Source organism: Pseudochaenichthys georgianus, chromosome 24 (genome assembly GCF_902827115.2).
Source record: "Pseudochaenichthys georgianus chromosome 24, fPseGeo1.2, whole genome shotgun sequence".
Lineage (NCBI taxonomy): Eukaryota > Metazoa > Chordata > Actinopteri > Perciformes > Channichthyidae > Pseudochaenichthys > Pseudochaenichthys georgianus.
In genome coordinates, this window is record NC_047526.1 from 5,929,710 (window position 1) to 5,936,343 (window position 6,634).

General features: G+C 39.4%; 1 long non-coding RNA gene across 1 annotated transcript; it reads right to left on the reverse strand.

Annotated features, from left to right (window-relative positions):
* Positions 1 to 934: 934 nt before the first annotated feature.
* Positions 935 to 4,656, reverse strand: LOC117440219 (uncharacterized). Its single transcript, XR_004551236.2, has 3 exons — positions 3,809 to 4,656; positions 2,710 to 2,768; positions 935 to 2,382 (listed from the first exon to the last, which is right to left on the reverse strand). It is a non-coding gene; the product is annotated as an uncharacterized lncRNA (long non-coding RNA).
* Between the last annotated feature and the right edge of the window lie 1,978 nt (positions 4,657 to 6,634).

Sequence of the window (6,634 nt, forward strand, 5' to 3'; positions counted from 1 at the left end):
AATATTATTTTCAAAAGCTTTTTTTGTCTGATGCTTCAATTACTTTTAAACAGACAGTTCAACAGAAGGATACCCACAAAAATGTAATTTTATCATTTAAATATTGAATTGTTCTCTCTTAGTAAGATCCCATTTTCAATAAAATTGCAGTCTTACCTTGACTTGAAGATGAAGTCCATTTGCCTATCCTTCTGGACAAAAATCTCTATTACTTTTTTGTAAAAGTCCTCCTTATGTTCTTGTAGTTTCAAAAGTCTATCATAAATCTAATCTAATCAATAGATTTTTGATTCGAAAATGATAAAAGTAGGGTAGACATGTGGATATTATCCGGCTGAACAAAACGTACATTTATCTAACAGCTACGTTTCCCACAGATCTTATTTTGAGCTATTTTCTAAAATCCTATGGAGAAATCTCGTTGCTTTTTTGTGGAGGGAAGCCATGCGCAGCTTACTTCCTGGTTTTAGGACGCCTCACTGCAGCTCTCTCTCCTCCTCTTCACACACCACACTTTTCGCGGCACACGTACTTACAGCCAATCAGCTCTGAATGATGTGAGATGACGTATGGTGGGGATGGCAGCACTTTTCCCCTATGGTCATTATTTTTTGCCACACACATTAAATAGGAAAATACTCTGAGCATGCGCAGTGTAGTTTTTGCAGTCACCGTTCACTTAGACAGTCAGAGGGAGGGGCAGGATCAGGTTTTGTCCCACATGGCTCTAAACAGCTCAATGGTCACACACTGTCTGTAGACACTAATTAGAAGAGCACAGACTAAAACAGCAATGTACAGACGAATGAGATGATTAAACATGATCTTAAAATATATTTTATATATTTTTTAATTTATTTTTTGCATTTTGTTGTAATCATTATTTTAATACTTTCTGCTGACACTAGGTGGGGCTGTGCCCCACCTGCCCCTAATGACCAGTCGCCACTGCTGATGACACTATTGTATATTCATGTGCTCCTTCTCTGGATATGGCCGTTTCCAATTTAAAATCTGATTTTATCACGCTGCAGCATGCACTTCTTGATTCCAAACTGCTTTTGAACAGTAAGAAAACCAAAGCAATGCTTTTTGCTCCCAAGTCAGCGTCCTCTTGCCTCTCCATTAGCCGCTTTCACACCGCAGGACTTGCGGTACTTTAGTGCCGGTGTTGTGTCACATTATGCCTCCCCGTCATGAAATGCCCCCCTTGTCACGGGAACGCGCATTTCTAAATGATACGTTTACGCCTCTAAATGACACGTTTACACCATAGGTTTACACCTTAAAAAGATGTTTAAAACGAAAAGTAAACGTTCAGGGGTTTTATTAATGGTAATATTCAGACTGTGAGTTGTTTAGTGGTAGCTCATAGTCTGATTCTTATGGTTTAACTTTCGCTCCCTATTTGAGATGTCGAAATTCATTCGTCACTTCCTTTTCAGTTTTTGTTTTTTTTAATCTTTTTTTTATCATTATTGTTACGTCCTGTCTGTATAAACGTGCTTTAAAATGTATTGTTTAATTTTACATAGTTGTCATCTGATAATCAAAATATGTTTACAAATGTTACATAGTCTTTGTCAGCATATTATTATATACGCTATGCGTACAAAATAAAAGTGTGACATTCATGAAACCTGCTCCATTTATTGGTGCCAGTCCTAGAACCATACCCTGAAAAATGCTTGAGGGTGGGATTCATAGAAACCTCTTTTTGGGGGGGGGGCATTTTATGACAGGCCTGGCCATCACGATATGCCCCCCCCTTGCTATCTTACAAAATAAAAGTGTGACATTCCTGAAACGTGCTCCATTTATTGGTGCCAGTCCTAGAACCATACCCTGAAAAATGCTTGAGGGTGGGATTCATAGAAACATCTTTTGGGGTGGGGGGGCATTGTAATGAGCTCCCCATTGAAATCAGGACAGCAGAAAGCTTACACACCTTCCGGCGCAGACTGAAAACTCATCTCTTTCGACTCCACCTCGAGCGATAGAATGACTAACAAAGAACTGCTAACAGAGCACTTATATACTAATAAAGGACTGGCTTATCTAAAGCCAGTTGAGTAGCACTTGAAACGATTGGCTCTTTGAAACCTGATGTTCTTATATGATTCTGTTTTCTTCAAGGTTGTGTCCTCCTGGTCGAATGTACTTATTGTAAGTCGCTTTGGATAAAAGCGTCAGCTAAATGCAATGTCATGTAATGTAATGTAATGACAGGCCAAACAATAGTTGTATTGGTTGCAATGACAGTGGGTTAATGATCGTCCCTTCAGGGCATTATGTGCATCCAGGGCACGAGTACGGTTGATCCACTGGAGGCCTTTGTACACATTGGTGGTGGTACCACCGCTGACAAATGTCACAGCAAATCTGAGAAAACAATAAATACTTGTTATGTAAGGTATGCATTATGGGATTTTTTTTATGATAATAGAATATCTCTAATGTATTTCCCACTAACATTCTAACCATTCCTTCAATTATCGAAATCTTTCAAAAACATAAATGTTGTGTTATGAGAAAGAAATACATTTTCAACAAAAATGTATGGAAAACAAGCAAAACATTAATCCTTTATCAGTTAATGCTGAAGATGCCAAATATAGTAGCAATTACCAACGCAAATGTTATGTTGATAAAGTCTGGAAACATATTTCTGCTAATTTTCTTTATTTGTAATGTGCAATAGGAAATTACCCAATGTGCTTCATCCTGCTCTTCCATCCCGCAGTAAAAGCAAAGCCTGCTTCGATCATCTGTTGAGACAAAAAGTAATCAATATCTTCAGATAAACCACATTGCAGATTTGGGGTCAAGGTGACCCATTCCAATTTTTGACTAAAAGGTCAATTATATAAGGACACATTTGTTGTGGTCTTTTATTATTTTGTGTGAAGAAAAGGCAAAACACACACAAACACATAGATTTTCTAAATTATTAAATCTGAGCACAGAGGAGCCATCTGCTCCTTCTTTCACTCTCCTTTCCCTCTGTAGAATGGGAACCTGCACAATGTCATTACAAAACATCCAAAACTTATTTCGCACTGTACGCATCAATTTAAGCTTGGTTCTCATGGTTCTTTTGTTGTTCATCACATGTATTAGCTTTACAGCTTTGATTATAATAAGTTCAAGGTAAAAATTAACTGAGGATATCAGTTAAAAGTAATACACACCAATGAGCACATTGAAAGGAGGAAGATGGGGAAATCTCACATCTTAAATAAACCGCAGAATTGAAAGGGTGTTAGAGTGTGACGTGTGTAGCCTATATGAAATTGCAGTTGAAGATGCCTGCCTGCGATGCTTCATATGTTATCTGTTTGGAGTTGAGATACACAATATACTGTATGTAGTGACTATTACCCTAATCTATACTTAAGCCACTGTGTTGCTTTTAAAACCCTGATAATGTCCCTGGTCAACATTAACCCAACAGTACCAATGGTCCAAGCAGTGATACAATACAACAATTTGCATGGCACATTATTAATATACTAGGTTATTGATGCATACTTATGAGCAGTGGCGAGCCGTGACTTTTATACCTAGGCCCTCTGACCCCCCCTTCCCTCGAAAAAAAAGAAGAGATATTACGTCTCAACGTATACTTCAGCGGAATATCAAAACAGTGGTCCGGGGTGCAAAACGCATCAATGACAGCGACCCTCTACCACACAAAACAACACCATTTATATAAACACCTATCATGACAGGGCACCCACAGCCAAGTAACAATTACAAATGAATTAAGTCGGCACAGCGGCCCGCATTGAAAATGACTTGGGCCTACCTTTGATGATCAAATCACTGAAACACAAAGTCCATCCTGTCCTTTTGGATGAAGCACTTGCGGGTCATGCAGCTGATCCTTTGCCACTCCAGTTTATCATTGTAACTCAATCTTGAAAATGACTCGGTTAATAATTTCGCAACGATGTCATCACTATCACTGAAGTGAGCCATCATGAACGAACTTATGCTAATCATAAATCTATCGATTAGATTTATGAATCAAAAAAAGTAGGATAGACATGTGGATATTATCCGGCTGAACACAACGTGCATTTATCTAACAGGTTCGTTTTCCACAGACCTTATTTCGAGCTATTTTCCAAAATCCTGTGGAGAAATCCCACTGCTTTCTGTCGAGGGAATCCGAGCGAAGCTTACTTCTGGGTTTTAGGACGCGTTACTGCACCACTTGCATAGACCTCACAGCGGGCGGAACCTGTCATAAAGTCCGTGAAAATAAAGCCCGCCCATTTAGAGGGAAGATATGATTGGTCAATTGTACTGTCATTTGACATTACTCTCTCGTTGAGTTACTATAGCTGGCCCTCTGTGAATGTAGAGAGGGACCAAGCTCTCCCGTCTTCACAGTAACTCGCAGAGACGGCATTTAACCCTTCACATTCCAACAGAAACTGAACAGGCAGATTCGAAAGATTTATTTCTTTGGAAATATTATTTTAAATACAATTAAATCAAGTTATTTTGGTAAAATTAATGAAAAATGTAACAACAACAAAATATAAAAAATAATATTTAAAAAACAAATGTTTTTTTTTTAATGTTTTCAAATATTATTTTTTAGAATATCTTAGGCCCTCACAGAGGGCCTAGAGGGCCCTGACGGCTCGCCACTGCTTATGAGATACAATTAATAAAAGTAACTACATGAAGTCATTGACAATGTTGAGAAAAGGTAACAAACCAGATTCTCTGAGGAGAGAAGTAGCAATGTCCAGCCTCAGCTCGTGCACTGCCTTCTGTGAGGTTTCAAAGTCAATTGCCTCCCCCAGTAAAGTCTTCTCTGCAAACTGAAGAGAACTCTGATTAGTATCTGGACTGCATGGTCTATGATTTCACCCTCAAATGGAATACAGACACATGACTAGTGCTGCGTACCGGTACACCGAACCGGTACTGGACTTGTAAAAAGTTTCGGTTCAAGTCCGGTTAAAACCGGAACGTCGGGAACCGGTACTTGGACTCGCAAAAAAACTAGCACTTACGTATATTCTGGTGTCTGTGGTTATTTAAACATTCCCTGATAAACGTTATTCAGCGTCAATAAATGAGTGCTAATCCCAGTGTGCTCAGTGTACAACATCACATGTCATTTCACCTTCGATTCACGGTTTGAAAACGTAGCATTTCGCCACATGCTAATGCTAACCGGAAGTGAGGAATTTTCAGAATAAAAGTATTAAGTCAATAGTGTGAACTTCCGGATTTTTCAGAATAAAACTGATTTAAATTAAATAGTGTATTTAATTCAAAATTACGCCATATCAACATTGATTTTAATTTCTAACAGTATGTACATCACTATGTGTGTAGTATGTACTGTATAATGTACACATGTAGAGTTGTAGAAAAGACATGGTGTACAGTACACTCTGACTGTACAGCCACTACAGTGTAGCCTGTATAGTAGGTGTGTAACAGTGTAATGCGTATAGTCTACTCCAGTGATGTACCTGAACGCGTTCAATGAACGATCGTTCATGAACGCGTTCATATTTTGGGTGAACGTGAACTGAACGTACTGTATTTCCGCTAGATTAACGTAATTGAGAACGCGTTCATTCTCAGCGCTGTATAACGGCGTTCAAAAGTGCGTTCATTCTCAGCACTGTATTATAACGGCGTTCAAAAGTGTGCCAGATTTCATATGCCTTTCAGCCGAAAACCCAGTTAAAACACACCGTAAACAGGCTTCAAAATAATGCGGAAAACCACCCAATCTGGCAACAGCAAGCTGCCTGTGACGCGTACGCGCCTGTCACCCCTGGCTGTCGCACTAAAATATAAATATACTAAATATATCAGACTCCTCACAACAAACAATGTGGAACCGCGGAACCGGCGAGCATTGAATGAATGAATGAATTAGTATGGACGAAGCCGAGAGCAGCTGCAGCAGCACTCGCTCAGAGTGAGACTCTACGGCAGGGGTGGGGAACCTCCGGCCGTATACGGCCCGAGAGACAATGTGGTACGGCCCTCGAGGTAATTTATAAACACGTACGCAAAAAATAAAAAAATGAAAGAAATCTAGACCGCAAAAAAATTAAACAAGCGAGTGCCTGTTTTTCCTGGCCAAGGTCAGGGTCCTTGAACACAACACGAGCCTAACGTGTCATCACGTGGTATATGTCTCCACTGACAGGGTCCAGTTCTGACGGAGAGCACCAGAACGCCACTCCAGCACTTCAGAAATTGCAGTACCGATAAGTCCATACACATGCCGCAGTTTCTGCGTGTCTGTGTCTTTAGTTGAAAGCCCAGTGGCGATCTGCTCATCTGTCATACAGTCAATAACTTTGTTGTTATTAGCATCTGGTTAGCTAGCTATGCTAACGAATATAAGAAGCTTTTTCTCCAACCAGTGAGGTAAAGGCACATCTTTATATGATCATTATAGTTATAAAAAAATAAGAGAATAAAGTAAACAGGTATAAAATACTATATGCATACTATATGCATGCATACGCGAGTCATGGTGAGATATCTGGATGAAGAGGTTGCTTTTTCTTTGCACAGACTGAAATGAATGAGCTGTGATTTTAGTTTTTTTAAGCAGAGGTCAATAACTTGTACGGGCCTCTGA